The following is a 9,816-nucleotide window of genomic DNA, read 5'->3' on the forward strand; positions in this document are numbered from 1 at the left end:
CGAGAATCTCGATTCTCTCATTGTTATAGCTACGGATCTTCAACAACGGTGATGATAAACTTACAACCTTTGGGATCATTGGAGTACTTGGAAGGACGAAGATTTCAGGGAACGTTGAAGATTAGACTATGGAATAGGAGCCACTAAAGTTTATCTTTTTTGTATTCCATATGTATTAATAGTTTTGTCACCAAAATTGACAAAGGGGGAGATTGTTAGAGCATAGCTCGGTCGACCTCGCATGCGTTGCTATCTCAAGCATGTTTGTCAATGTTAGTGGTCAAAACTATGAGTCTTGATTTCTAGCCTACATAGCTAAGTCTCAGACTAGGATAGAAAAGTGTAGTTGAGCTCAAGGACTTCATGTCGATTCATCATAAAACGACGAAGATCTACTCAAGGAACCATAGAACTTCATCAAAAAAAAGGTATGTGGAGACTTGAACTTATCTATCACTCAAAAGTATATCTCTTTTATCTTCTACTTCTTATGAGATAAAAGTCGTATGCTATATAGGCTGGATCATACACATTTGATATTTCGAGCCGAGTATATCTCACCTATCTATATCTCGAAATCATGTGTTGGTAAAGCGTTTCGTTTTGATCAAGTTTATCTTCACCTAGTGACGAAAGTCATGAAAAGTTTCAATTACTTTGAGAATTGCTCTGACGTGAAACGGTGTGTGAATAACGGCTATATAACGTCCTCTGAGAATGTCTCAATGATTGGAATGAGAGTTTAGATTACATAACCATGTATTCCTTAATCCGAAGTTTTCGAACTTTGTTGATTGAGAGAAACCGGAGGAATTGACTTTGCCAAGTCCGCGAACTGTCGGAAGTTCTCTTACCGAGAATTTCTGCTGGGATTTTCCAAAAACTCGTTTGTGTGTTTAGTCCGCGAACTCAGTCTGCGAACCTAGGCCGTGAACTGGCAGAAGTCTCTTTGCCGAGATTTTCTGCTGAGTTTGGAAAACTCTGCTGGTTGTCTTAAGTCCGCGAACTTGTTTGTGAGCGTAAGTGGTTATGATCTAAAGATATTCTCTGAACATGAAATTTAAATTACTAAGGAATGCTTTATGCAAACCTTGGCTATAAAGTTCATGAGCCGATTCAATCGAATCATCTTTGTTTCAATTGTGTCTTGTGTAGTTACATAAGATCTCATAGCAATTGAACAACTCTCTAACTAGTTCATTTGAGTCAATTGAACTAGTTATGGTGAAGAAGAACTAGGTTAATATTAAATTCTCATATGGTTAACCTTTTGGGTTACTATGTTGAACCAACATACACATACACGTTTGGGCATGGTTTTCACAAACCCAGTAAATGTCTACCCAAGTGTGTGCGACAAGCTAAGTTTTCGATCTAGCGGTTGAGAAATATTAGCTTGAATCTAAATCAGGTTTTCATCTAATGGTGAATATGGATTGCTTTGTAACTAAGGAAAAACCCTGATTTGAAGGCTATATAAAGGAAACATCTAGCATTGTGCAAAACTAACCCCACACGTCTGTGTGATTCTAGTGCGCTCGCTAGAGTCGATTCTCCTTTAACCTTTGGTTTTCTTCTCTAAAACCAGGTTAACGACTTAAAGACTTCATTGGGATTGTGAAGCCAGACCGATACTACTTTTATCGTAGTTGTGTGATCTGATCTTGCATCTTTTATCGTAGGAGTACAATCTATTGATTGGCTTGAGATCGTGAGAGTTCTCCGATAGGCAAGATAAATAATTCACAAACATCTTCGTCTCACTGTTTGTGATTCCTCGAGAAACCGCCTGTGTAGTCAGGAAGGATTGGAGAGAGGTGACGGATTAATCTAGGCTATTCTTCGGGAATATAAGACCGGATTATCAATTGGTTCCTGTTCGCCATGATTTTATATCTTAAGACGGAACAAAACCTAGGGTTTTTCTGTGGGAGACAGATTTATCCTTTGATAGACTTTTCTGTGTGAGACAGATTTGTTTATTATCAAGTCTGCGATTTTGGGATGCAGCAACTCTTGGTTGTGCGTGAGATCAGCTAAGGGAATCAAGTGCGCAGTATCCTGCTGGGATCAGAGGCGTAGGAGTACAACTGTACCTTGGATCGGTGGGAGACTGATTGGGGTTCAACGATAGTCCAGTCCGAAGTTAGCTTGGAGTAGGCTAGTGTCTGTAGCGGCTTAATATAGTGTGTATTCAATCTGGACTAGGTCCCGGGGTTTTTCTGCATTTCCGATTTCCTCGTTAACAAAACTTCTGGTGTCTGTGTTATTTCTTTTCCGCATTATATTTTATATAATTGAAATAATACAGGCTGTGCGTTCATGATCATCAATTGGAAATCCAACCTTTGGTTGTTAATTGATATTGATTGATCCTTGGACATTGGTCTTTGGTACCGTCCAAGTTATTCCTTGTATTTGATAAAGACTCGCTATTGTTTTTGGCTTGAGTAAAAATCAAATCAAGAGAGAGATATTAACTCCTTGAGATACTTTTATTTAGATTGAGTCTGACTGTCTAGTTGATTCTCTAACAAAGTATTTCGGAGTTAGTCCATACAGATTGCTAAGTGAAATATTGGGTGGTGTTGTTAGACCCCCGCTTTTTCAGTAAATGCATACCAGAGGCTTCCTTTCTCTTCTTAAGAGTATCGTGCTTTGTCTTGGTTCACATCTCCTTTAATAGTTGGTCACCATCAGTTTCTCCTTTTTTCTCTTCTAGGTGGTCATCATTAGCTGGTAAAATTGATGTTAAAATTGAAGAAGATTAAAGTGAAAAAGTAAAACAAAATAGGGGTTAGTACAGATAGGATGAAAATCTCACCAGAAACTTTTTGTTTCTCATATTTGCTCTTTTTTTCTCCGGATTACCGGCTTCTTGTTCATCATCAGCAGTTACTACAACAAAACTTAAAATCAAAAAAAAAAAAAATTTTGAAAAAAACAAAACCAAACACTAACAGATGAATCTAATAATAAATCTCACCTTTTTTTTGCTTCTGTTTCTTCGATTTGATTTTTCCTTCCGATTTCCCATCTTCGTCTTTTAGGTCATCATCATCATCATCAAGAACAAAATTTAAAATCGAAAAAAAAATCGAATCTACTGAATGCATGCAAGAATACCATCGATTAAACTAGGTTTTTATACCATATTTCTTTTCTTTAGCAGCTTTTGACTTCTGATGACGTGTTTTTGTTGATGTTTCCACCGCTTTTTGTTGAACTGATTTCGAATCAAATACTGTAAGTAGTTTCTAGGGTTTGTAAATCGGTGTATCTTTGACTTCTAGAGTTTAATCAACTTCAATAATCGATTTCATCACATATCTAGGTTTTGAATGATTGATTTTCTCTGCAAATCGATACGTTAATGGCGGAGAAAAGAAACCGATGGAAATAAATGGTGTGATCGTTTCGGGGAGTTAATGAAACTTAAAAAAACCGCTGAAGAGTATTTAACTATTTCTATTTTTTTTAATAATTTTAAAAAACTTTGGATGCCACTGGATGCTAAAACTTACTTGATCCCAAGGATAAAAAATAAAAGAAAATAAAATGAGCCTTAGCTAAGTTTTCCTTTTTCATAAGCCCCTATATTAGGTTACCCTCAAAAGCCGTTTTTGTCCTTAATCCTAAACCCAAGTCCGTGATCCTAAGGCCAGTCTCCCTAACCAGGCCCATTTGAGTAAAAATTCACTCCCTAAAATTGCAGGTAAAATATATGGAAAACCAAAGAAGCACTGTCTCGGACTCCTCTGTACAACAAATTGTAGTTTTATCTATCTGCTGCTTCTTTCAGTGTATTAATTAAATAGCTAACGACTGTTGCACCTAAAATTACTCATTCCCTGCGAACCAAAATACGAGTCTCATGGGCGGTGTCTGAAAGACCCCCTCCAGGCACCAGACATCGCGCATGGTACTGCTCTGTGTGTGTCTGCAGAGATGAATAGTGTTTGCATTCAATAGTAGGGCCTCTTATCTCATCTAAATCTATATCTGATTTCGAATTTTCGATTTATAACTATTCCAAGAAAAATATATCTTGGAGACCACTGGTATCAGAACGTGTCCTGCCTTGTTTATGGAATTCGATTTGGTGCTAGGAACCTTTAAGATAAACTTCCAACTGATAAAGTCGTATAGTGACTTTGACCAATGAGTTTGGACTACATTCATTAAAAATGGCTAAACAATTCTCAACATGAGCAACCGTAATTGTAATGTTACATGATGCACAAAATAATTTTGACCTCGGATTATAACAGGGACATATTTTTAAAACGGAAAATGGGTCATTTGTCCAAATATTTTTAAAACATGGTAATAGACGAGTAAAAATTTGTATGGGTGAGATGGACACCAAGAAAATAGCAAGGATGAAAATGGATTCATCCTGACTTAAACTTAAAAAATAATAAGGATGAAACTGGATGCATTATGATGTAAATTAAAAATAAAAAAAAAATATTTGAAAATGGGTAGGATGAAACTGTTTACATCCTAGCTATTTTTACATTTTTGCAATTTAAACAGTATCAAAATCTAAATGTCCTTTTCACCCTGGAATTGTTGATTTTGGTCTTTTTAACCAATTTTGTGTTTTTAAAATGATTTTTAGAAACAAAAACAATTACTCGTTTATGCTTGTGACTTTTACAGTTAGCTTCTGGGGGACACTTCTGCTTCAGGTATCCACAACCTGCTATAAGGTGGCTAGCAAAGGAAATGGTCTTTCTCTCGGCTACCATTGAAGGCTGATTTGAATTACTCTTTAGGTATCGGTAAGGATGGTACTGTGTTGGTTATAAATGAGATGCACTCATAGTCAAATTTGTGTGTATTCTCCTCCAAGGATGCATTCAGTTGTGAATTGATGGCATCATCGACACTTTTTTTTTAAAGAAATCTTAGGCGGAGCCTAAGGATTTGGATTGTTAATAATGCAAGTGTGGTCATTGTTTAGACAAACATTATACCCACTGCTAAGGTTCTTACAAGTTATAGCCAATTTCAAAGCTTGGAGATTTTGGGTTCTATGTAACAGTTTAAGACCCAATAAAACAAAACTTACAGGTTTGATATGTAATAGGGATTCTTCATTCGATGTCTGTTTTTCCTTGTGGTAGTTTCTACAGAATCTTCCTTTGATTGCTTGGATGTAGAGAGTGTTGAAGTGCTCCAGGATTTCACTTGTTTCGGCATGTATTTCTATGTTCATGTGCTGCTTTTCCTCTGCCCATTGAAAGGCTAAGTCTGCTCCTCCTGTGGCTCCTTCTGCTCCCCACTGTCCTGTGTGTCCTCTGCTATCAACATAGTTGCCTGCAAAATCAGTGATAGTTAGTGCAGAGAAAAACTGATAACTGTTGGGATCCTGAATAGTACATATTTTGATTAAGAAACCAAAGCTCTGCTTGTGTTGTTGGACCCCAACAATAGTTCCAGGAGTAGCTATATGGGATTCATTCTCAATGATATGCCCCTGAGTATTCAAGGCATGACAATGTAACTTGTGAATTCTGTTATGATCACAGAGATGTTGTTGAATGCTGAGAGTAGTATTCTTAGCATTAGGAGAGATGTTTTGGAAAATTATACCACATCTAGCCTTCCAAATGAACCAACAAGTGGTAGCATAGATGCAGACATTATGACTGATGTTCGCATTGTGAAACCAGTCATTAAACCAGTCCATGAAAACAGTATGGTAATCAAATAAGCCATGATTTCCACCTAACATTTGCTGCCAGACTTCAGTGGCGGCAGGAAAGTTGAGGAACATGTGTGTCATAGATTCCTCCCCGCTGTTGCATAATTTGCATATGGGATCAATATAGTGGAGAATGCTTGCAGTTTTGGCATTTGTTGGAAGAATTTCATGAGCACATTTCCAGAGGAAAATTTTGACAGCTGGTGCCACTTCCAGGTTCCATATAGCTCTCCAGTCTCTTGTTGTTTGATCATTTCTATAGAGATTCTCTATTTTGGCTTTGTATAAAGCTTTAACAGAGAATTTTCCTGTGCTGTTGAGTTTCCAGTGAACACTGTCTTCTTCTCTGGAGTGAATATCAAGATTAGTGATGACTTGAGCAGTGTCAGAGCTAAAGATTTGCTGAATGAGCTGAATATTCCATTCCCTTTGATCTGTCATTAGGTGAGCTAGCAGTTGGATATCATTGGGGCAGTTAACAGGTTTGATGATTTTGTCAGTTGAAGAAGGTATCCAAAAGTCCTCCCAAATTTTTATTGTGTTGCCATTTCCTATTCTCCATTTGCAGTGTTGCTGAATGTTCTGAATACCCTCTAAAACCCCTTTCCATATCCAGGAGTCTCCATCTTTAGCTTTGGTGTTCATGCTGAGAACATTTCTTCCCAATAAATATTTGGCATCCATCAGCTGGTACCAGAGAGAATCCTTGTCCTGCTCCAATCTCCATCCTATTTTTGTTATCATGGCACTGTTGAAAAGCTCCATATTCATAAAACCTAATCCACCAAGCTCCTTAGGTTTACAAATGGATGTCCAGGCTTTTGGGTAGTAGCCGGTGGGGTTTTCCAGGTTCTTTCCCCAGAAGAAATCTCTTTTCAGTTTGTTCATATCTTGACAGTTTTGCTTTGGGATTCTGAAACAATTCATTTGATAGATGCTCGCTGTGGAGGTGACAGATTTTAATATAACTGCTCTTCCAGCTGGGTTCAGTGGGGAATTCTTCCATCTAGACAGGTTTCTCTTCATCTTATCCACTTCTGGTTTGAAAGATTGGATCTTGCTTCTATGGGTAAATAAAGGAGAGCCTAGATACTTGTCATTTGTAGGTAGAATTTAAACTCCAAACAGCTTGCAAATAATAGGCATATGAGCTGGATCAGTGTCCTTGCTGAAAAAGACTCCTGATTTGCTAAAGTTGATGAGTTGGCCAGAAGTATCTCCAAAAATGTTGAGGATATCCTTGAGATTCTGTGCTTCAATAGTGTTTGCCTTACAGAAAACCATACAATCATCAGCAAAGAGGAGATGATTTATGGATGGGGCATTTCTACAAATTTTTACTCAAGAGATGAGACTCAACTCTTCAGAATGAGATAAGGTTCTGGATAGAGCCTCCATGCAGAAAAGAAACAAGTAAGGAGACAGGGGGTCTCCTTGCCGGAGTCCTCTAGTAGGGTTGAAGACTTTGTCAGGGGAGCCATTTAGAAGGACAGCAGTGGAGGTAGTGGATATGCATTGCATAATCTTGTTGCTCCATTCACAGTTGAAGCCAATTTTGACCATAATTGTATGCAGCAACTTCCAGTCCACTCTGTCAAAATCTTTAGCCGTATCAATCTTGATCCCAATACTTCCTTTGTTTCCTTTAATACCTCTTCTGGTTCTTATGTGGTGAATAATTTCATGGGAAATGGCTATATTATCAGCTATTTGTCTTCCTGGTATGAAAGCAGATTGGTAGGGAGATATGATTTTGTTGAGGTATGGTTTCATTCTTTGGGATAGCAGTTTGGATATGATTTTGTAAGTGGTGTTACAAAGGCTAATGGGTCTGAAATGGCTGGGACTAGTAGGGTTATCAATTTTGGGTATCAAGGATATGAAGGTTGAGTTCATTTCTTTGAGAAGGTATCCTGAATTGAAGAAATGTTGGACCATTTTAACTAGGTCCTCTCCTATAATGTCCCAATTTGCTTGGAAGAAGTTAGGTGGGAAGCCATCTGGTCCTGTATCTTTATCTTTGGCCATGCTGAAGAGAATAGCTTTTACCTCACTATCTTCAGGGTTTCTATTGAGATTTTTGTTATCTTCAGTGGTTATGACTGTAGGAATGAGGTTAAGAATTTCAGTATTCATAGAAGGGGATTCTGAAGTAGCCATTTTTGAGAAGTGGTTGGTGAAGCATTGCTTTATGTCTTGGTAGTTTTTAATCCAGTTTCCAGAACTATCTTGGATGGTATCTATCTTGTTCATCCTTAATCTGCTTTTTGTAGTTCTGTGGAAATAACTTGTATTCTTATCTCCCAATTTGATATATTGGTCTCTGCTTTTGATTTTCCAAAATTTTTCTTCAATGTCTTGCCATTCTCTGAGAACTTTCATTGCAGTTTGTAAGGTCTTACTTCTGTCCTGATTGAAGTAGTTTTCTTGTAGCCAATGCAGATGTTGCTTACATTCTTAAATGTTTGTCTTTATGTTTCCATAAACTTCTTTGTTCCAGATTTTGAGTTTCAGCTTGACCTCTTTGAGTTTTCTAGCGATTAGAAAAGCGCTAGAACCAGATAAGTTCTTCTTCCAACATTCAAAAATGATATCCTTACAATCCTTATGGTCTAGCCAAGGACCAAAGAACTTGAAAGGGATTTTACCAGTATTCCAGTGCGGATTAGTGTTAAGTAAAATGGGATGGTGATCAGAGCCAATAGCTAACAGATTAGTGATAGTAGAGTTTGGATATATGAGGAGCTAGGACTCAGTACCTAATCCTCTATCCAATCTATGCTCAGTGAGAGAAGACCCACTTCTCTTATTAGTCCAAGTGAAAGGGAAGCCAGCGCTGCCTAGATCATTTAGATCCAGATCAATAATCTTGTTTCTAAAAATGTTAGCTTCAGCAATGTCCAGTGGTTGGGTACTGTATTTTTCAAAATCATGTAAAATAAAGTTGAAATCACCAATAACCAACCAAGGGAGAGAGTTATTAGAAGCAGTATACTCCAAAACTTTCCAGGAATTTAGTTTACACTGAGTATCATTAGAATTACCATAATAACCAGTGAAGAGCCAGGGAGGGCCACTAGTAGGCTGTATTTTAGCATTGATATGGTTAAGAGAGCAGTCTAGAATCTCAACATCAAGATTGTTCTTCCATATCATTACTAATCCACCAGCTGTACCACTAGCCCCACCAGGATTAACATGCCAAAATTTTTGGATATTAAGCTGTTTCATAGAATTTAAAAGTTTACCATGTTTCTGTTTGGTTTCAGATATGAAACAGATATCAGGATTAAATTTGGTCAGCATATCATTAAGATAATTCTTAGTATATTTTTGCCCTAGACCTTGGCAGTTCCAGGCTATAGAAGTAAAGAATTGCCAAAAATAGGATACAGGGGGGTATTTAGAGGTTGGTCTCCTAGCTATAGGATCATTGTAGCTTATGATGTAACAGTATGAGGAAATAAAATGTTGGTTGCAGTTTAATCTAAGATAGAAGATTGAGAATGAAATTACCTCAGGGGTTGGTGTTGATGAGCCATAAGCACCATTAGTCATAAGAGGAAAGCTTGAAGCCAGAGGTTCAGCATAGTTTTCTGGGAATTCTTTGAGTCTTTTGCTGTTGTCAGTTTCATTGGTTTCCATAGTCTCTGCACCCTGAGTTGATTGTTTCCTTTTTGGAATGACTTTCTGCTTGTCCAAATCCTTAATACTGTCATTATCAGAGGGAGAATCTTCTTCAGCGAAGACGTGAATTGTCTTTCTAGCTTTCCAGGCCTTCTTTTTGAACTGGACAGTTTCAACATCCATTGTTTCCTTGATTTGAGCTAGAGTTATGGTGGTATGGGGATGAATGATTGGAAAGATACCATTGGTGTCCATAGATTGGTTTGCATTAGTGTTTGAAGGATTTTTAGCTCTAGCTGCTTCCTTGATCTTTGTTTTAGCTTGGTGATTCCTGTAGTTGGTGGAGATTTTATTTGAGATCTCAAGTTTTATGTGCCTTATTTGGCTGGAAATGACATCCGGGTGTGGGGAGTTGGGATCAGCTCTAGCAGAGGCTCCAAAAGTGAGGTATTTTGAAGATGGGGGGGGGGGGGGGG

The sequence above is a fragment of the Papaver somniferum genome, chromosome 1, assembly GCF_003573695.1.
Source record: "Papaver somniferum cultivar HN1 chromosome 1, ASM357369v1, whole genome shotgun sequence".
Lineage (NCBI taxonomy): Eukaryota > Viridiplantae > Streptophyta > Magnoliopsida > Ranunculales > Papaveraceae > Papaver > Papaver somniferum.